Source organism: Lepidochelys olivacea, assembly GCF_965140295.1.
Source record: "Lepidochelys olivacea isolate rLepOli2 genome assembly, chromosome: 20".
Lineage (NCBI taxonomy): Eukaryota > Metazoa > Chordata > Testudines > Cheloniidae > Lepidochelys > Lepidochelys olivacea.
Window position 1 is genome coordinate 12,973,542 of NC_140430.1, and position 21,603 is coordinate 12,995,144.

At 62.1% G+C, this 21,603-nt stretch overlaps 1 pseudogene across 1 annotated transcript; it reads left to right on the plus strand.

The window, feature by feature from the left end:
- The first annotated feature begins 913 nt into the window (after positions 1 to 913).
- Positions 914 to 20,242, plus strand: LOC311510768 (syntaxin-binding protein 2-like; annotated as a pseudogene). The gene is made up of 19 exons (XR_014714600.1): positions 914 to 950; positions 3,418 to 3,467; positions 4,424 to 4,505; positions 5,106 to 5,182; positions 6,152 to 6,230; positions 6,957 to 7,060; positions 8,185 to 8,333; positions 8,665 to 8,749; positions 11,673 to 11,803; positions 11,947 to 12,054; positions 13,047 to 13,104; positions 13,613 to 13,678; positions 14,176 to 14,256; positions 14,593 to 14,731; positions 16,123 to 16,229; positions 16,756 to 16,845; positions 18,951 to 19,036; positions 19,441 to 19,598; positions 20,135 to 20,242. The product of XR_014714600.1 is annotated as a syntaxin-binding protein 2-like (transcript).
- The last annotated feature ends 1,361 nt before the right edge of the window (positions 20,243 to 21,603 follow it).

Genomic DNA, 21,603 nt, shown 5'->3' on the forward strand with positions numbered 1-21,603 from the left:
TCCAACCGGTTTTTCCCGCCATTGGCAGCTCCCAGGACAATTTTACCTCAGACTGTTTCCACCCCGGCTGGGGCTGTACCATGTTTTCCCGCCGCTCCGTGCAGGAGGGGCCGGGACTGGCTGAGCAGTGGTACAGTCCGTTCCCTCCGGCCCTCCCCGCCCCCGGCAGCGCTGAAGGACGCCATTCCTGACGGGGCGAGACGGGCAGAGGCCGTTCGCTCCATTCGACCTGCTCCTGTTCCTGGGTACAACACGGGGCCTGGCTGAGGGGGGCTGGGTGCAGGTGGGCGAGGGGCCTGACCGAGGGGGGAGGTGCGTGGGGGGGGGCGAGGGGCACTGCTGAGGGGGGGACACTGGTTGGAGCGGGGACTTGCAGCTCACTGGGGGGCCCTGACTGGAGTGGGCTGAGGCCCCACTACCCCAACCCAGTCCTCGCTTTAACCCTGCCCGAGGCCCCCGCCTCCCTCTGCGCCCCACATGACCAGGTGGGGGTTCAGTGGGGACCTGCGTGGCCCTGTCACTGGGCGCCCGCCCCTTGGTGCCCAGGCCCAGCCCTCGCAGCGCCAGAAGTGGGGGGCTGCGGCGTTCGGCCGTCTTCAGCCTTGCAGACATCGACCCGCCAGCACCCCAGTTGCTTTATACTGAAATCAGTCACTGGGGGGGCTGGGCCCGTCCACCAGTGACACTAGAGGGGGCCGGGCCCGTCCACCAGTGACTGATTTCAGCGTCACTAGGGGCCGTCGTCCAGCGTCACAGACACTCCCCAGAGCATGGCAGGGAGAGGCCAGGGCGTGCCCAAGGACAGGAGCAGAGCCGGGGCAGAACCCAGGAGTCCTGACTCCAGCCCCACCCCGCACACAGCTGCGTCCTACTTCTACCCATAGGGCTCGAGGGGACGTGGCAAGAGGCGGAGATGGCCCCGTCCAGACTGAAGGCGGTGGTGCGCAAGAGTGAGTGCGGAGCCGGGGGGTCTGAGTGTGGAGCCGGTCGGGGGCAGGGTCTGGTTGGGTGTGGGTCTGGGGGGGCAGGGCCCAGTTGGGGGGCCCTGGGAGGGGCGCTCCTGGGGGTGTCTCACCCTCGGGAAGGATTAGGAGTCAGTCGGAGCAGAGAGCTCCCCCCCGCCTGCCTGTCATACACCAGGAAGGGGAGGAGGCTGTCTGCCCCACCCCCAAGGGCTGCCCCCTCCCATTGGAGCTGCACTTTGGGGGGGCGTCATCGTCGTCATCTCTTTCCATCAGGATGACTCCCACCAGGGCCGGTGCAAGGATATTTTGTGCACTAGGCGAAACTTCCACCTTGCACCCCCCCTCGCCCTCCCCGACAACTTCTGAAAACTAGTAAAGTTAGCATTATAAACAGCCTGTCAGAATGGGTAACGGCTGCGCGCGAGGAGAAAAATGACGTCATAGCTGCTTTGTAACGTAGTGAAGCAGTACACTTCTGCCCGGCCCCAACACAGAGCTGGCGTAGGCAATAGCTGTAATGTAGGAGAGAGCAAGGTAAAACCTTACACTTCAGAAGCCCAACCCACTTCTGTTACTTCAGAAGCCCAACTCACTGCTGAATCTCCAGCCCAGGCTGCAGTGGACGGGGCCTGTGGCTAAATCCAGACCACAGACCTGGGGTTTAAAAGACTCCTGGAAAGTGGATTCAGTTCTGATGTTCCATGGTTGCCCCCAGAACTGGGACAGAGCAAAAGTGGCCCACACTTCAGGACGGCCGGTGGTGCTAATAACCCTTAGCTCTTCTCTTAGCTTTTCCTCACTAAATCGCACAATTAGGAGGGCCTGACACGTGACTTTTGAATACTTGGGGTGGGCCATACTGCCCTGGTTCAAGAGGGGTCTCTGAACAGGAATAGCAGGGGGCTGCGGGTCAGGAGTGAGGGGCATCTGCAGAGCCGTGGCAGGGTGGGGGGGAACCCAGGACTGGAATAGCTGCGTGTCAGGAGTGAGGAGCACCGGCGGAGCTGGGAGTGGGTGGTAGCCCAAGGCTGCGATAGCAGGGGGCTGCGGACAGGAATGAGGGGCACTGGCAGAGCTGGGAATCAGGGGGGAGCAAAGGGCTGGAATAGCAGAAGGCTGCGGACAAGAGTGAGGGGCATCTGCAGAGCCGTGAGGCGGGGAACCCAGGACTGCAATAGCTGCGGGTCAGGAGTGAGGCAGAGCTGGTGGGGGACAGACCAGAGCTGGCATAGCAGAGGGCTGTGGACAGGAGTGAGGGGCACTGGCAGAGCTGGGAATGGGGGGGAGGAAAGGGCTGGGATTGCAGGGGCTCCAGTCAGTAGTGAGGGGCACTGGCACAGCTGGTGGGGGGAGCCCAGGGCTGGCGTGGGGAGCTGTAACTGCAGTTCAGGGTCAAAATGCCTGGGCGGAGTTGCGTGGAGAAAGCAGGTTCATGTCTGCCTTCACCATGTCTGGATCCAGGCTGTGCTGCCGGCCCCTTACCTTGCACTAGAGCTCCACGTGCCCCAGTGAACGGGGCGTCCGCATGCCACAGGTGTAAAGGAACTGCAGGAAAGCAGCAGGGAGGCCAGTGCGTCCTGGTGCAGAATAGCCCCTGGAGCCTCATTAGGACCGAGCAGCCAAGTCCTGATGGGCTAGAGGTGGGGTAGGGAGAGGCATTGCTTGAGTTATGGTGGAAACATAGTGTGTTGGGCAGTGCACTCACGCATACCAGCTACCAGGAGTGGGAGTGAGAGTGAGAGCACAGGTCAGGGTCATGGGGCTATTGCCCTACGGGGCCAGCCAGAATCAGATGCTTCGTAGGGGTAAAACAAACAGATGTATTATGGTAGCACCCAGGAGCCCCAGTCATGGACCAAGGCCCCATTTTGCAAGGCGTTGTACATTATTCATTAGGTGTATTACGGTAGTGCCCAGGAGCGCCAGTCATGGGTCAGGGTACCATTATGCTGGGCACAACAAAAAGATGGTGCTTGGCCCAAAGAGCTGACTATCTAATTGCTTAGCTGGGCCGTGGAAGGTGCCCAGGAGACAGGCCGGCAGTTCTCTGAGCGGGGCATGCCTTGGAGGGGTTCTATGTGCAGGACTCAGGATTTGAAGTCTTTGTTGTGTTGTTGTCCCCCACACACTGTAGAGGGTCCCTGGATCCCCTCCAGTCAAGAGGTGCTGGACAGGATCTGTTCTCTTGCTGCACGGGGCCAGATCCTTAGTTCAGCTGTGCTCGTATCCAGCCTGGCAGAAAGGAAGGGGGATCAGACCCATGGCCCATCTAGCCTGTCACCCCACCACGATCGCCGACTGGGGGCTCGGCTAGGAGCACATCGCTAGTTGGCCTGAAAGCAGCCTCTGAGCCACTTCCCCGAGGGGTCCTTCCACCAGCCAGTGGGTCCTGGCTCAGGCACAGCCGTCCCATCCGAGCCCCACCACTGATCCTCATCTCTTTCACTCGCAGAGATCCTCAGCGTTGTCCTTCACAGCGTGAAGAAGGAAAGAGAATGGAAGGTAAGCAGGCCGAACCTGTTGCCCTGGTGTCCCCCTGGGGATATGCTGTATCCATATATCATGCTCCTCCCCCTCCAGCCTCTTGAGATTCATTAGGAACCTGAGCTTTTCCAGGCTGGATCAGATCCCTGCTCTGTTTAGCCCATCATCCATCCCCAGCTAGGCTTGGGTATGTCTGCCTTCCCACTGTGCTGGAACAGACCCAGCTTGTCCAGCTAGCCCCATATCCCCCCCCACACACACACCGGATCAGACCACTGGGACCAGTGAATCAGCCTGGGTGGGAGGAGGACCAGGAGAGTGCCAAGCATGGGGGCAGTATGCACCATTGGGCAGGCAGGTTATTGAGCCCCCGGCATGGACTGGGCTGGGGGATGTGGAGCAGCGGGTTAGGCCGGTGCGGCAGAGGGAGCATTCGGCACAGCAGGAAGGTGGTGGAGATGTTGGGCCAATGGCCTACAGGGCTTTCCTAGGGGAACATGGAGACTCCCCTCGTTCCGTTTCTCTGTGCCCTGATCCTGGTTCTGTCCGAGGGCTGGGGAGCGGATATCTGGTGGATCGGAGCAGGGGACTGGGAGCTAGGACTCCTGTTCTGTCCCTGCCTCTTGCACTCACCCTGTCACCTGGGCGAAGAGGCTGATCTCCTCCAGTCTAGGAGGATGGAACCATTCTGAATGGCCGGGTGTCCCAGGTTTGTCTCCTACATCTCGTACCAGCCACTCTGCTCGGAGCCGCTCTCCCTGTAGCTCCTCACGCAGTCCTTAGCACGGTCAGCTCAGCAAAGTGCAGGATTGGTACCGGCCCTGCTGCTCTGCTGTGAAAGGGCTGTGGAAGGGCTCTGCCATTAGCAGTCGCTCTGCTCCCTTGACTGTGCTGTGGATGATGATGGTGGGCAGCTGGGCTCAGGGCAGTGACTAGTTCATCCGAAGTGGAGCGCTCCCCTCTCGCTACCCCAGGTGCTGATCATGGACCACCCCAGCACGCGCATCCTCTCATCATGCTGCACGATGTCCGACATCGTAGACGAAGGCATCACACGTGAGTGGCCCCTCCCTCCCGTCTGCTCCCCCCGCCAGGGCTCCCCTCCCCATTGGATACACCTCACAGTCAGGGAGTTGACTTGTCTACATTCACATTTGCATCTAGTTTCCCCGCTTTGCAGCCCCCTAGACGCCCTCCTTGCTATCGGTACCTTCCCAGGCAGGTCTAGTTCCCTTAGCCTGGCACTTTCAGCCCGTGGAGCCTCTTCACCGCTTTTCTCAGACTCCCGCTAACTCCTCGCTGCTCCTCCCCAATGCTGTGGGCAGGGTCCTGGCTGGGGAGGGCGAATGCTGACTCCCTGCTTTAGGGTGGAGGAGCCCTTGGGGTTGAGGGGCACAGAGCTGAGCCAGCACTCTAGCGGGGTGCCCCCAGCACAGTACAGAGGGCCATTCCTTCCCTGCTCCATACTGTGGCAGCATCGCAGCCCACGGCCCCACATCGAAGCGGCTGCTGCATTCTCGCCTCTGGAACGCCCCGGCCTGCTGCCAACGAACATCACTGTGCCCCTTGGCTTCCCCTCCCCACATCCTGGTGGAGAGCGGCTGGGGCGGGTGGCTAGGACACACTGACCCGCGCCCAGTGTCTGCTCTCTCCTAGTTGTGGAAGATATTAACAAGTGCCGGGAGCCAATCCCCAGCCTGGAGGCCATCTACCTGCTCAGCCCAGTGGAGGAGGTAGGAGCTCGGGCCTGGGGCAACTGGATGGGGAGCAGGGGAGACCCCAGGACAGCTCCTAGTGCTGCCTGGAGGTGGCGCTGTCCGGGGGGATGCACAGCACAACGTCAGGATGGGAATGGGGCCAGTCAGGGCTCCCCAAGAGGCTGCTTCCCCAGAGCTGGGCTTCATGTTCTTTGCCACGTGAGGCACAGACTGTCCCCCAGACCTCTCCGCAGTGCAGTCCTGTGGGGGTTGGATGGGCAGATGCAGCAGGTGGAGAGAGGCGACCTCAGCTGAGACTCAAAGCGAAGGAGATTCGCTGAGGCAGAGGCTCAGGGAGCAGGGGCTGTTGGGGAGGAGGCTCCTGCATCTGCAGCAGCGAGGTGAGTGGAGGGAGACCAGGGGCAGGGGGCGCTGGCAGAGCAGGGTGAAGCCCAGAACCCACAGGGGCTGCTCGTGGAGGGAGCGCTGTAGGAGAGGACTGCGAGCTGGGGCTTGGGACAGGGCAGCCAGGTTCTCACCTGTCACAATGGCCGGTCGAGGGGTCTGAACAGGTTCCAAACACCCTGCCAGGCTAGCTGGCGTGGCGAAGCTGCAGGTGCCCAGCATGGCGCCCGGGAAGGGAGGGGGCCCTGATGGTAGTTGCCTGGGATTGCTGCTCGGCCGGCTGTTCGCTGGACACTGCTCAGAGCCCACTTAGTTCAGCAGCAAGGCAATGCCAGGCCTCATCTGTGGCCGGGCATGGACACTTCTGTGCCAGCAAGAGATGTGGCTGGGCCCTGAGGATGTCCCGGGCACATGGGCACAAGCCCTGCTCCAGGCAGGGAGGGAGCCCAGAGCCAGGGGGGTGAAAACCAGCTCACCTCCCGATGGCATCATGCTAGGCCCTGAGTCCCCAGGGCCTGGGCCTGGGCATGGGCTGGGCCATTTGAGCAGCAGGGAGGGGCCTCGGCAGGTGCTGACAACCCCCCTCTCTCCGCTTTGCAGTCGGTGCAGGCTTTGATCAATGACTTCCAGGGCACCCCCACCTTCAACTACAAGGCAGCTCATGTCTTCTTCCTCAGCCGTGAGTATTGGGGGTCGGGGGATCCCCCAGCTGGGAGCCTGGGCAGCAGCACACTGGAGCCTGTGGGTGGGGGGTCTCTCTCTGCCGGCAGGCCAGTGTGCAGCACCCTGATTATGCTCTGCCCTCCTGCAGGGGGATGCAGCCCCAGCAGGCCAGACTGAATGACCCCACCTATCCCTTCCCCCACCTTCTCCCCCACGGGCCTGCCTCCAGCCAGCACGGCTCACAGACACCTGCAGCGTGTGCCCAGAAAGGCGGCCTCTTGCTACCATTCCCAGCATGCATTGCCCCATCAGTCCCAACTCGGTGGGGGGATGGGACACCACCAGAATACCCAGTGTGTCAGGGTCATATCTGCTTCTCCCCATTACAGCGGCAGGGGGAACCCAAGTCCCCTTCCTCCCTGTGCATCATCCTGAGTTGTACACTCCGGTCACTCAGCCCTGCGGGCGGGCTGAGGCCAGGGTGTGAGACAGGGGCTGCATCGGAGAGATTGTGGCTCCCCCTCGCTGCTGATGCTGCAGAAGGCGAGAACCCGGCATGACTCTGGTTCGCGGGGGCTGGACTCATCATTGACTCCTGTGTGGCCCTGCTGGCTTGCCCCACAAGCGTGCAGCTCTACTGCCCCTGCTGTGCCCGTCCTGGCCCCGTCCGTGGGGGCTGGCGCTGTGCTGGGGGTCCTGAGCCCTGTGCCTGTCACTCCCACCCACTGCCTTTGCCTTGCAGCCTGTCCTGAGCCTCTGTTCAAGGAGCTGAGGAAGTCACGGATCACCAAGGTCATCAAAACCCTCAAGGAGATCAACATGGCCTTCCTGCCCTATGAGAGCCAGGTGAGGGGTGGCCGGGCTTTGGAGGAGCAGGTCCGCGGGGCGGATGGTGACGTACGACACCACACCCTTATTGTTTCATGTGGTTTGGTGGGGGAACCTTTCCCTTCTAGGGCCCCGGGTTTGACGCCAGCACAGGACAGCAGGAACTGTGAGAGGTGGAATCGCTGGCTTGCACCTGGTGGGGATGGTAGATGTATGGGGGAGGAGGGCCCTGCCTCCCTGGCTTTACCAGCTCTTACTGATGGTTTATACTAGGCCTGCAAGACAGCCTGATACTCCACACGCCTGCCCTTTACCCAACCACCCCATCCCCTCCTTGTGTCATCAGTGGATTTCCCCCCTCCTGCCCCTGAGGGGCAGGACTGTGGTGTCAGCCCCATTGCATTGATGGGGAAACTGAGGCACAGAGAGACATGAGCCTGGGCTACACACAAAAGCTTTGTTGGTATGGGTTTGTTACAGGGACATGAGAGAAAAAATCCCCCCTGTAACTGATGCAGCTGTGGTGGCAGAGCCCCTGGGTAGATGCCGTTACGCTGGCAAAGCAGTCCTTTCGCCACTCTCGCTGATTTCATCTGGGGTACCGGTGCCAGCTGTGCCAAGAGAAGCTTTGGCTGGTATAAGCTGAGTGTCCGTCAGGAGGCTTTGCTGGCTCACCCGTCCCATTGCGCCAGCAAACCCTTCATGGGCCGATACTGTTTATTGGTGTCCAAGCACGTTTGTCCCAATGGCTCGTTCTGTTCGGCCAGTGAAATAAGCGACAGCGGCAGATGCGCCTTGATGCTGGGTTTGCCCGTGGCTATGCTGGGGCTTTCACCAGACTAGAAGCGTCGCCAAGCCCCCTCCCCCAACATTGAGGGCACCTGGGGGTCTGCAGCCAAGTAAGGACCTGAACCTGGGGCATCTTTATCCCAGGCTGGTGCATGAATCTCTGGCTCGCTATCCCTCTACCACAACAGGAGTGGCACTGGCAAAGGGATCTCTCCCTCACTAGGGGCTCGCTACAGCTCCACCAGGCTGGCCTGATCCAACAGCGCATCTTAGGGGCGCGGTATGGGACACAGCTGGCCTGGCTGCAAGCAGTTGGCACCGGGGTCTGATCTCTGCTCTCCCCCGTCCCCAAGGTGTACTCCCTGGACAAGCCAAAGACCTTCCACAACTGGTTCAGCCCCTACCGCTTTTTCGAAAAGAACAAGCAGCTGGAGATGCTGGCAGAGCAGATTGCCACATTGTGTGAAACCCTGGAGGAGTATCCAGCCATCCGCTACAGGAAGTGAGTGTGCCCAGGGGAAGGGGTACCCAGCTATCCCCTATAGGAAGTGAGTGTGCCATGGGGAAGTACCCAGCCATCCTCTTCAGGAAGTGAGCGTGCCCAGAAGGAGAAGGGTACCTGGCCATCCGCTACAGGAAGTGAGTGTGCCCAGGGGGAGGGGTACCAGCTATCCCCTATAGGAAGTGAGTGAGCCATGGAGAAGTACCGAGCCATCCTTTACAGGAAGTGAGTGTGCCCAAAGGGCGAGGGTACCTGGTTACCTCCTACAGGAAGTGCGTGTGCCCCTCGGGGAGGAGCTGTTTCTGACCCACAGGGTTTGTCTTTGCTGCAGGGACCATGAAGATAACTTCCACTTGGCGCACGCTGTGCTGGCCAAACTCAAGGCATTCAAGGCATAGGAGCCCAGCATGGGAGAGGTGAGCGAGCTGTGTCGGCCACACCCTTGCCATGGGACAGAGCCACGGGGGAGCACATGAGAAGTAGAAGGAAGGAGGAGTGATTTAGAACCTGCTCGGAGATCCTGGCGGGGGGAGGGGTGGGGTCTAGACACCCTTGGAGATCCTGAGGGGTTGGCAGAACAATAGCATTCCCTGTGTGGCTGGACTAATGGCCCCAGTCCTTCTCTAACACTGGCTGTGGGCAGATCTCAAAGTGCTCTACAAAGGCTAGTGTCCTTATCCCCTCTGTATAGATGGGGAAACCGAGGCACCAACTGGGGAAGTGTGTGCCCAGCACAATCTCTCTGTTTATAAACAGGGCAGTTCGGTCAGAGAACTAAGCTTCGGACACAGAGCCTCTTCCACACCTGGACACTCCTGTCTGTGTGTGCTCCTACACCCATCACCATGGTATCAGAATCTCACTAATGAATTCAGCCTCCCAGGGGAGGCAGGGTGGCCTGTGTTACAGATGGGAAACTGAGGCATACAGGGAGTCTGCCAGAGCAGGAATAGAACCCAGCTCTCCCGAGCCTTAGCCACAAGTCAGCCCTGGCCTGTGGGCTTCCCCTCGCTCCTGCCATCCCCGTCCCACCCCCAGCAGAGGGGAGCTGCAAACCCACCATGCCCTGGATTCTCGCACGGGAAACCCAGTAGCTCCTACCCCCCTAGGAGAAGCAAAGTGATGTAAAATCCAAGGTCTGCCCAGATCTCTCCCTCCTGTTGCCTCTGCTCTTGCTTCCAGCCTTTGCTGAGCTGCTGGGAGACTGTGCACCTGTGACCAACTGGGAATGTTTGTAATATCTTTTATGAATCTGATGCGTGCCTCAGTTTCCCTATATATTTCCTGGCTTCTCTGGCAGGGGGTGAAGGGGAAGGATTCTTGGGGAAGGTAAGAGTCATGCTGGGGGTGGGGCATGTCACCTCCCTGTCTTGGTGAAATGAAGAGAATCCAACACAGATCAGCCTGGGGGCCAGAAAGACCGTGCCGGCTCCAATGGCTCCTGGCTGGATGCTCCCAGCAGGGAATTGGAGCAGGGCCCCCAGCTCGAGAACACAGGGTTGGGAAGGTTTGAGCTGGGGGATGAGTGCGGGAAGCTGGGAGCTCTCACCTGAGAACTGACCAAGGTCAGGCCGAGGCCTGGTCTACACGAGGCAATTGGGTCGGTGCCACTGCATTGCTTGGGGGTATGGGAAAGGCGGAGTCACTGAAGCGGAGCAGCTGAAGTGGTTTACATGTAGACAGGCCCTGAGTGAGAGACCCGGAGCTGAAAACAGGTTTCTCTGCAGCTCGGCCAGGCTCTGGGCTGACCAGAACGGCCTCTTGCTTTAACCTTCAGTGGGCTGGGCTGCCCAGGCTGGGGTCCAGGTGCCTAAGAAACCCAACTGTTCTGGTCTCCAAAGCCACCCAGCCCGCAGTCCCGGCACCCTGGGGCCTTGTCTGCACTAGTCCCTCTTGCCTTGATGTTTCCCAGCAGCCAGCCCTGAGGGGTAGCTGGCACAGGCAGTGCTGTGGCACACACCAGTGCACTAACCACCCCTCTGCTCTGGGCAGGGTGGGGTGACTCGGTGGTTACGCCAGCCCCCATCTGCACTCGGGGATCCCTCCAGCAGAGCCGAACTGGCAAAGGGTGTGAGCAGAGTCCCATAGGGGGTGGGGGCGGGGGCTGAGCATAGCAACCCATCCAGGCTGGGTAGGGCTAGAGGGGAATGATGGTGCCAGCTCTGGGTTCATGTCCCTGCTCTGCCACAGACTCCCTGTGTGACCTTGGGTGAGTCACCCAGCCCCTCTGGGCCTCCATCCCCCTCTGCAATGGGGTGACAGCCCTGACCAGCCCCACGTGCATGGGGGGGCAGGATGCAGCAATGATAGTGCTACAGTGGTGGGGGCCAGATACTCCTCCAAGAGAGGCGCTCCCCCGTCAGCCTCAACCCATTTACCCAGAGGCTGTGGAGACCTGCCAGGCGGATGGGTGGTGGCCGGTCCGACGTTCTGCTCCCGAGCGTGGCTGAAAATCGGGCCACGTACTGAGGTGGGACAGTTGGGATAGCATCAGGGGCTGTACGTCCCCACCCCACCCACCCCTGACTGTCTGTGCTACCCAGCAAAGAGCAGACGCAGCCCCCCCCTTGCCGAGGTGCTCCTGGGTGGGCTTGGGTTCCACTGGGGCTGCTGGAGCCGGTTTCAGAGCCGTCTGCCATGAGAGCGCAGGGCTGGTCTCCTATCGCCACCTGTTGCGCAAAGAGGGCAGTGCATGCTGATCAGGCAGGAAGCGGGTGCTGGGCCAGCCCCCCCATGATGTGGGTCTGAGATGCTGACCATTTGAGTGGTCTCTGTCCAACTGGATGCTGGGGGGCCACACAGGCTGGGACTGGGGAGCTAGAGCTTCATATGGGGTCCCAGCTCAGATGCAAGGTGGGGCATAGGGATAATGTCCTGTCATCCCCCTCTGGGACCTTGTATCAAAGAGTCTCTGGGCCTGGTGTTGGTTCATGATAGACTAGCCAGGCCCTTCTGGTGTAGTTCTCTCCGTCCCCACACAGCATATGGAGCAGGGGGCAGTCAGGGAGCTGCCTTGTAAGGGGCATGCTCCTGTTGGTGGAGAGGCAAGAGCAGAGAGCATGCTTGGGGGAGGGGGGCATTGCTATTTGCATGAGGGGTAGGTAGCCCGTCCCTGCAGGGGGCGTTGCAGTGCAGCTGGTCAGGGCAGGACCCCAGGGCACGTCCCAGCTAGCTTGGGGGGTGTCTCTTGGCTTCCCCCTGGGGTTGGAGGCTGGGCCACAGAGAGGGTGGGTAGTGAAGTTTCAGGCCACCAGGGCCCATTGGATTGTGCCGTGTAAGCCAGGCCAGGAACCCTCTGCCAGAGCAGGAGGTGACGGGTTTCTCTCTCCTTTGCCCCAGGGCCCCGACAAAGCCCGTTCTCAGCTGCTGATTGTGGACCGAAGCTTCGACCTGGTGTCCCCACTGCTGCACGAGCTCACCTACCAGGCCATGGCCTACGACCTGCTCAGCATCGAGAAAGACACCTACAAGTAGGGCCTGGCTGCCAGCAGGGGGCACCCCGCACCCCTCCTCAGGCGGGCTGGGGGGGAGGTGGCCCAGGCACCTGCACTGCTCCGCAGCCCCCACGCTCGGGCGAGGGGTGCCGCAGCCTGACCCCATCTCCCCCCTGCAGGTACGAGACGATGGGCATCAGCGACTCGCAGGAGAAAGAGGCGCTGCTGGACGAAGACGACGAACTCTGGGTGCAGCTACGCCACATGCACATCGCTGACGTCTCCAAGTGAGCGCGCTCGGCCCCGCCCCCTGACGCACCCCTCCATGCCCCGCCCATCCACCGGACATACCCCCCGTGCCCCACCCAGGGCCAGGACCCATCCCCCCCGGACACACCACTCCGTGCCCCACCCAATGCCAGGACACCCCTGGACACACCCCTCTGTGCCCTGCCTAGTGCTGGGTCTCGCTACTCCCCCCCACCTTCGGCATACCTCTCCCCTCCCCACCCAATGCTGGGACCCCCTACCCCCACTTTGGCACAGCCCTCCCCTCCCCGCCCGCTGCCAGGACTCCCCCCTTGGACACACCTCTCCCACCCAGTGCCAGGACAGCCCACCCCGTTGACACACCCCTCCCCCTCTTTTCCAGTGCCGGGACTTCCCCCATCCTCCCCTTCAGACACACCCCTCCCCTTTCCTTCCCACCCAGTGCTGGAACCCCACTACCCCTTGGATACACTCCTCTCCCACCCAGTGCAGGGACACCCACCCCCCGCAACACACCCCTCTCCTGCGCAGTGCCAGGGCCCCCCTCCCCCTCCCACCCAGTGCTGGAGCTTGTCCCTGAGACATACTCCTCTTTGAGTGCTGAGACCCCCTGGACCCAGCCCCTCTCCCCAAAGGACCCCTGAGCGCTGCCTTCCAGAGCCACTGTCCACATCTCCTCTTGGGGATCTGCCTGGACACTGTCTTCCCCCGATCCCAGGTCTCCCCATGCACCTTACAGCTCCCTTGAGTGAGTCCCTCACCGACCTCCTGCTGGGCCTGCTGCTGCCCCCAGGCCCCCCCAGCAGGGCGCCGGGAGCCCCCAGAGGTGCACTGAACTCTGCCTTGGGGTAACTTAGGAAGAGAGCCTCCCCCAGCCTGTCTGAGGCTCTTGAGGCAGAGAACCCTGGTGCCTGTGGGGCGGGGGCTCCATCCCCTGTAGCATAGGACAGGGTAGCCCCTACCTCCAAGGCAGTGCCTGGCTCCGTCCTGACCCCTCTCCCTGCTGCAGGAAGGTGACGGAGCTGCTGTGCACCTTCTATGAGAGCAAGAGGCTGACCACGGACAAGGTGCGGCAGGGGTTGGGGGGAGCGATTGGGGAGTTCAGGCCGGAGGGACAGGGGGACCCATCCCACTGCCACTGATGGGGAGGGGAGGCTTCCCTGCTGCCCCAGGATGGGTTGGCGGGGGTGGGGGGGTTGTCCCATTGCTCCCAGGGTTTGCCTGTAAAGGGCTTAGAGGTGTATGTGGAGTCCCCTGCCCCCCAGCCAGAGCTCTGGAGCTCCCCACAGTGGGGGAGGGCAGAGGCCCATGGGGCGGGGTCAGACAGCAGGATCGGGACCGTGCAGGGAGAGCTGCAGGGAGCCAACGCTGGCATCTCCCTGGCCTGCTGCTGCTTTACACCTTGAGGGGCGCTCGGGTTGCGGGGCTCCCGTCTTGTTCCAGCTGGCCTGGAAAGAGCAGGTCTAACCTAAGCCGCAGCCACGCATGGCCTGAGTGACCCGCCCTGCTGCCTCTGCCCTGCAGGGGGTTTCAAGCGCTGGGAGCAGCCGGGATCTCACCACCGCCTCCCTCCAGGCCAACATCGAGGACCTGTCCCAGATCCTGAAGAAGATGCCCCAGTATCAGAAGGAGCTGAACAGGGTAACGGGGCTGGGCTTTTAGTGGGCAGGGGGAGGCCATTCAGTGGGGCTGATGGGAGGGGCAGGGTGCTCTGTGGGGCTGGTGAGGGACAGTAGGGACTCTCCTGGGGGGCAGGGCACTCTGTGGCACTCCGCTTTACTGCCTGATGAGAGCTGCTGACCTGTCCCGTTGGGCAGAGCCATTTTCCCCCCAGGTGCTGTGTGGCACCATGGGCAGCAGCCTGCCTGTCAGTGCCCAGAGCTGCCACGTTAGCCCCACCAAGGGCAGCCCTTGGGTAAAGCCCGTGCCTTGCTGCTGCAGCTCTCGGGAGAGGGCCTTGGTGGGCTTCCAAACCAGCCTATTGGAGCCACTCCTGGCCACTGGCACAGGTACCCCGACACCTGCTGATCTCCAAGCCCCCAACCTCGTGGTGACTAACAGAGAAGCCGTGGGTGCAGGTGCTCTGGACCAGCCAGTGATACGGTAAACTCCCCCTGTGCCCCGGTCTCTCCCCGCAGTACTCCACGCATCTGAACCTGGCCGAGCACTGCATGCAGCACTTCAAAGGAAGAGTGGAGAAGCTGTGCAGCTTGGAGCAGGTGGGTCTGTGGGCAGAGCCTGGCTTGGGGTAGAGTCTGGCTCATGGACTCAGCCCGGAGAGAGGGGTCTCAGAGCCGCAGGCTCACTGGAGCCAGGGTCAGCCCCTCCATGCAGCACCAGGGGTGCAGAAGGAGGACATGGGGCTCGGGTTACTCCCTGGGGGCCAGTTGCTCACCCCAGAGGGAGCTGACCCCAGGGAGGAGGGGGCCCTGGCATGGGGTAGGCGAGCTGTGGGTCAGGGGGCCATCACATCTCCCATCCTGCTGCATGGGCGGGAGGAAGCAGAGTGGCCTGACCTGGGCCTTGTGTGTGCGCCCCCTTCCCCCTGCCCCCAGGACCTGGCTATGGGGACGGACGTGGACGGGAAGAAGATCAAGGACCCCATGAAGATCATCTTGCCTGTCCTGCTGGACCCCAGCGTGCAGGCCTACGACAAGATCCGCATCATCCTGATCTACATCTTCCTGAAGAATGGTAATGCCACAGGCCTGCAGGGGGAGCACTGTGGGGCCTGCTGCTGCAGGGGGGTGCTCCTGGAGGTGGGGCCCAGGCCTGTGGGGCTGGTGGGGAATAGCACTGCTCAGACTGGCAAGCCCTCCTGCTATGCAGGGCGCCCCCCGGCCAGCCGCTTCCCAGGGCCTGTGTCCAGCCCGGCTTTACAGCCCTGTCTTCCCTCTGCCCACCTCTTGGTGCCTGCAAGCCTGCCAGTGCGCCACGCCCATGCTCCGATCTGGGGTCAGATCTGGGGTCAGATCTGGTGGCCTTTGCTCCCTGCTACTGCCTTCCGAGCAGTGTCCGCCCTCCATGCTCCCACAAGCCCGTTCTCTGCAGGGAGGGAGGGAGGATGGAGACACACACCCAGAGCAGCCCCCCAGCCCGTTCTCTGCAGGAAGGGGGGATGGAGAGACACACACCTGGAGCAGTCCCCCGGCCCATTCTCTGCAGGGAGGGGGGACTTCCCTCCCTTCCTGCAGGCTGTTCAGATACCATGTTGTGTCTCTGAGCCTCCTGCAACCAGTCCCCTGCCCACCCCTTGTGTCATCCCTGCAGCAGCTCCCTGCTTCTTGCTGCATCCAGCCCCTTCCCCAAACTCACCATGGCCTGGGGAACCTCCCTGACCCTGACACTTGGCACAGTCCCTCTTCCCCCATCGGTTCCTATCCCATGCTGGCTCGGTGGGGCAGGGCCCTGCTCCAGGGCCCTTCCTGTAACCCTGCTCAGGCACTGCCCCTGTGCCCATTGCTCAGGCCAGGGTGCCCTCATGGGGCTCCTCTGGCTGCCTGGCTGCCCAGTTTCCTGGCCAGGGGGTGCTGTGGAGTTGCCAGGCCTCCCCGTCTGCACTAAGCAGCAGTAAATGGTTTGGGGGGGCAGGGGTGGGGCACGTTGCCCTCCCTCCAGCTCAAGGCCTCACAGCCTTTAAGAGCCAGGCCTCGGCTCTGACTCTGCACCTGACTGGCCGCAGAAGGGGGAGCCCAGATCAGGGGGATGGGGGCTCCCATTGCACTGCCAGTGGGAACTAGAGAGACCCCTGATCCCAGTGCCCGAGAGAACCTGTTGAGGGAGGAGCAGCAAGAACCTAAATTCGATCATTAACTGTGTGGGGTCCAGTGGGTTAGAGCGGATGGTGCTGGGAACCAGGATTCCTGGGTTCTATCCTCAGCTCTGGGAGGGCAGTGGGGTCTAGTGGGTTAGAGGGGGGCTGGGAGCCAGGACTCCTGGGTTTACCCCCAGCTCTGAGAGGGGTGGGAAGAGCAGGATCTCAGGATTTGATCGGGGAACTAGGACTCCTGGGGCCACGGACTCATGTGCCTGGGCTGTGGGTGCATCCCAGGGGTGCTAGGGCTGACCTGTCTCTCCCCGTGAAGGTGTGGACAAGGAGAACCTCACCAAGCTGATCCAGCATGCCAACATCCAGCAGCAGAGAGACATCATCAACAACTTGCAGTTCCTGGGCATCTCTCTCACGCCTGGGGTAAGGGACTGGGGCCAGGGGCCAGCAGCTGTACCCATGCCAGGGGGCAGATCTGTGCTGCACAGGGGAGCCCAGGCCATCCTGGAGGTGCCCCTCTATGGCAGTGACCTACTCCCAGCACAGAGGTGGCCTCTGTCCCTGTACAGTGGGGTGACGCCCTCCCCATAGGAGGGTGACCCCCGAGTTACTCCCCATCTGGGGTGACTTCTTCTGCCCCGGCAGAGGATACTGGAAGTCAGGACCTCAGATCGCCAGCGAGCTGGAGCTGGTGACCACTGCTTGGGGTGGCCATGAGGCGAATGGGGGGAAGCAGCTCTGTTCTCCCATCAGTCTCTCTCCCTTCCTCTCCCTCTCTCTCTCTCTCTCTCTCTCTCTCGCTCAGTGATCCATTCTGTTCTTTTCTCTGCCTCTCCCCTGCCAGCCTGGCTGGCGCGACTCAGGTAGGCCGCGCTCTCCCTGTCTGCCCCCGTTCCCACCCCGCACCTCCTCCCTGCTGCCTCTCACCCCCTCTCCCTTCCTCCCCCAGAGCGGGCAGCTGCGACCGGAGAGGAAGGTGCGGCTGGAATCCAGCTACCAGCTCTCCCGCTGGACCCCCATGCTCAAGGACATCATGGAGGTACCGGGCCATCTGCTTCCTGGCCTTGGGGGTGGGGTTGCAACTGGCAGGCTGGGCCCAAGGGGGAGGAGTTGGTTTGGGGTCGACCATGTGTAGATCCCTGCATATCTGCACACCATTTCTGCGGATAGTGGATCAGCTGCAGATACAACCGTGCAGGGCTCTACTTCCCAGCAGCACCTGGCCCGTGGCGTCTGGCTCAGGCAGCCTGGGGGACGCAGCGCGCTCGGGGCCGCTGGCCTGCAGCCAGTGGCTGGGCGACAGGTCGGAGTCGGGGCTGTCCAGCACCCACTCGCTCCGCCGCACTGCTTCCTGTCCAGCAGCTCGAGCAGCACCAGTGTCCCCACCAGCTCCTGGGCAGCAGGATTTGGGATTGGAGTGGGTGGGGCCCTGGCGCCCCACTCCTCCACCCCACTGTGATGCAACATGCTCTGCTGCTGCTGTGTACTGTTGCTCGTGACCCCCCAGGAGGGCACGTGATGAGACACCCCTTCCCCCCAGCCCCCACCCCCTCCACACTGGCCCTTCTCCTCGAGACCCTGCCCCCTCCACGCTGCCCCTTCCCTGCGAGACCCCTTCCCCACCCTCGCTAGCTGCTGCCCGTGAGGATGCGGATACAGGTAAAAGGCGGCTTGTGGATCGCGGGCTGATGCACATCCACACTTTTGTATCTGTGCAGGGCTGTAGCCATGTGAGGGGCTCATCAGAGAGTCCTCTCCTGCTGCCGTCCTTAGGGGTCTTAAATCATAGACACGAGTGCAGGGGAGTTGTCTTACTCGGTGCTGAGATGCTGCCACCTCTGGGGTCGGCCATGGGCGGTTTATACAGCGGTCCCTCACCGGGGCTGAATTCTTCCTAAGGAGTGGCAGGCAGCTCTTAACAGCCGCCCAGCAGCGCTGCCCGAGAGTCTAGGGCAGGAGGTGATCAGTGTGTGGGGCTGGAAGTGCAGGGGATCCAGGCAGCACACTGTCATGACTGGCATTGGAATCTGAATGGCTGGCAGGGTCCTTGGCCTAACCTCCAGTGAGGAGCAGCTGTGTGACGCTCATCTAAAGGATGAACTCCTGCAGCACAGTACTGGTCACGCCCCCTGCAGACCCCCGCCCCGCTTGCTCTCTGCAGTACAGCGCCCCCTAGTGCCGCACTGGGGTCATAGAGCACCCTCTGCTGACTCACTCGCACCCCCCAGCACCCAGTAGCTTTTCCCTAGAGGTCTCCTATCCAAGCACTGCCTGGGCCCAAACCTGCTTAGCTTGTGAGAGGTGACATGGTCACTCCATCCCCTAACCCTTGCAGGGGGCTGAGCCCCTCATCGCCCTGTCCTGTGGGGCACTCCTCAAGAGGGTGGGGGGGCACACTTAGTTGCCTTCAACCTACTGGCTTGGGGCTCCTCCAGGCCAAGAATTAACCCCCTGACCGGAGCTCCTGTCCCTGGCAGATCACAGGTGGGAGGCTCCCAGCCCCTTGTTCCAGTGTTGTGATGGTTCCTCCTGTGGGATTTTGGGGCAGGCAGTTGCGGTAGCCTCAATCCCACGCCTAATCCAATCGGGGTGCCCCCTCTCTGCGCCAGCCACAACTTGGCAGGCCTTAAGCTTCCCTGTACAAGTCAATGCAGCAGACTAATGTAAAAGCCCCTATTATGTGGCATTAGGATGTATCATATCTTGGGCCCCCTGCGTGCCTGGGACACACCTCACGGAGCAAGAGGCAGGGCCTGGATCTGCCCGCAGCAGGAAAGGGACACTGAGGGCAGCCCCCTGCCTCTCCCCCCCACCCCCCAAATGAGGGGCCCTGGATCTGGCTGCAGGAGGTCTCCGCCCTCCTCATAACGGTGGATGGGTGGGGAGTTCACAGCAGGGCACTGAGCAGCTGAGGGGGATGTGGTGAGATGGGGGGGCATCACTGGAGGAGTCAGCGTGCTCTTTGCTGGCTCCCCATGCCCCCCCCGGAAAGGGGGCCCCAGGCTGCTCCCCCCAGGGACTGTCAATCATTCAGTGAGGAGCCGTCCCAGCCCCTCCACCCCAATGGGGCCTGGCTTGGCCACCAGATCCGAGGTTCCTGCTGCTTGGCCCCTGCTGATCTGTCCTCCCCCCACCCCCTGCCAGGACATCATTGAAGACAAACTGGACAAGAATCTGTGGCCCTTTTTGTCGGACCCGGTCCCTACCACCAGCTCCCAGGCTGCTGTCAGGTAAGGCTGAGCCTGGCTGGGTGTGGGTGGCAGAGCCCTGACACACACACCCCAGAGTGTAGGAGCCTCTGTGCCTGGGAGTGTGTGGTCAGGACCCTGCCCTCTACGGGGGAGGGGATGTCCAAGAGCCTGGAGCCCTGGAACCCTCTTACCATGTACCCCGCACCCCGGCAGTCCCTCAACACCCCAGGGCCCAGGATGGAGGAAAGGGACTGGCCGAGCTTTAGACAGACCCCCAGCCCAGCGCAGGTGCCACCCTCCCCTACTCCCTCTTGCCTGCTTTGGGACTCCTGTCCCACTCCCTTGGGCAGGGCCTGCCCCGCAGCCTCCTCCAGGCCCTGCCCTTCCATCTGGCATTCCCTCAACGAGCCCCTGGTATCCACACTGCCCCTCTCTCCCCCCAGCACCAGCTTTAGGCATTGGCAGAAGAACAAGCCAGCGGCCGAGTACCGGACGGGCCCACGCCTCATCATTTACGTGCTGGGTGGGGTGTCCATGTCTGAGATGCGCTGTGCCTACGAAGTGACCCCGGCCATCAAGGGCAAGTGGGAGGTGGTGATCGGTGAGTGGGGCGAGTCCTGGGGGAAAGGGCGGCTGGAATGCCCAGGTCAGGGAGAGTTGGGACCCCCTGGGAGGGGGAGACCCTAGAACTGCCTGCCCAGCACCCACAGGGCTCCCATGCTACCCTCTGTCCTCCCACACCCAGGGCCCTGGGAACAGATGTGCTTGCCCCACATGGCCTGTATCTAGCCGCCTGATCTCCTGGCCTCTGTCTCCCCAGGCCTCTCATTGCCCAGGGACCATGTGTGGGGCCCCAGTCAGACACCCCCAGTAACTCCCATAGGGATATGGCTCACCCCCTGCACACACCCCTCGAAGACCTAAGGGTGAGGAACACTGTCAGCGCGGGGATTCTTGCCTGGCTGTGCAGGGTACAGCGGCACGAGGGGTGCGGTGCCAGGCCAAGGGGGATAGGAGACAGTCCCTCCCCCCCTGCACTAGAGCAGGGTCCAGTTGCAAGGATGGGGGTGATGGTGATGCCAGCCACATACCTGCCTCACTGTGCCCACCACTGCCAACCACCTCTCTCTCCCCCAGGTTCCAGTCACATCCTGACCCCCAAGCGCTTCCTGGATGACATCCAAACCCTCAACCAACTGGACCCCGAGGAGGCCTAGAAGCAGCCCCCTCCCCCCAGAGACTCTGCCCCCCACAGTTTGCTGCCCCCAGCTCCACCTCCTCTTCTCAACAAGGCATCTTCCCCCCTACTCTGGGCTGCGGTGTCAGTTCTTGGGCGGGGGGAGGACCCACAGGCTGCTTGGCTGTTTGGGCAGGGGGCAGGCCAGGCTTCCTCCCTCTGGCACAGCCTCTAGGGCCATTACCCTTTGTGCCCCGTGGCCACCCTGCCCCCGATTGGGTAGGAGAAGAGTCAGGCTCCATTATCTACCAGCTTCAGCCATTCCTACCTCCCATCCCTGGGACCCAAAGCACAGCCCCTCTCCCTCCCCCTCCTGTCACCCCTCTGCCAGCGATGGGAGGGCGCACAGAGGCTGCTACCAGCATCTGGCTTTGGGGGTGTGTGACCCAGCCACTGAGCCCCAGGCTGTGTCTGTCCAGTCTGAAAAGAGTGAAAGAGACCCCCCCCTTCTGCCCCCATATCATCCCCATTCACCGCCTTGAGGTGCTGGCCCAGCCCTGGCTCCCTGCACCCTTCCCATCACAGCCTGGCACCCTGGCCTCTTGGCCCTGTCCCCCAGTGGGGACCTCGGCTCCCGAAGGGGGGAGGGGTCCTAGCAGGAGTTGCAGTCAGAGTGCCCAAGTAAGTGGGGGTGGAGCCAGGACTGCGTAGGAGGCGCGTCCAGGGTTGGTCAGCAGCAGGTAGGGTGACCAGATGTCCTGATTTTATAGGGACAGTCCTGATATTTGGAGCTTTTTCTTATCTAGGCTCTTATTACCCCCCACCCCTTGTCCCTATTTTTCACACTTGCTGTCTGGTCACCCTAGCAGCAGGGCAGAGCGGGCTCGCCACCTGATGGGCCTGGATCAAATGCCCCTACCCAGTGGCAGACACCTCCCCACTGCCTTTCCCTGGGTATCAGAGCCACGCCCTGGGCACCTGGAGCCCCAGCTCCATCTGAGGCAGCCAGCTCCAGCCCCCTTGGGTCTGATCAAGCCCTGAGCCAAGCCTCACCCCCTGAATCCCACGGGCCCTAGAGATCCTCTCCCTCTTGCCTGCCAGGCGGGCTGTGCTGGGGCAAGCACTGGCAGGAGTGATCCCAGGTAAAGGCAGTGACCTCCTTTACTGGGAGTGACCTCCAGGGGGTGGGGGGCGCAGGGGGAGAGTTTGTTTGTTCGCAGCTCTGAGTCCCTGCCCCCCCCCCCCATTATCACAAAGTCAGTGTTGGCCCTGCCCCCAGCTACTGCCCTGCTGGGCATGTGCCTGGGCCAATGAAGTGCATTGCCAAAGGCTGGCCGAGGTCTCTGCTGCTGTTCACAGGCGGGGGAAGGGAGGGCACAGGGCGGGGCGGGTGGCTGAGGGCCCAGGGAGCGGGATCTCCCCAACTCCC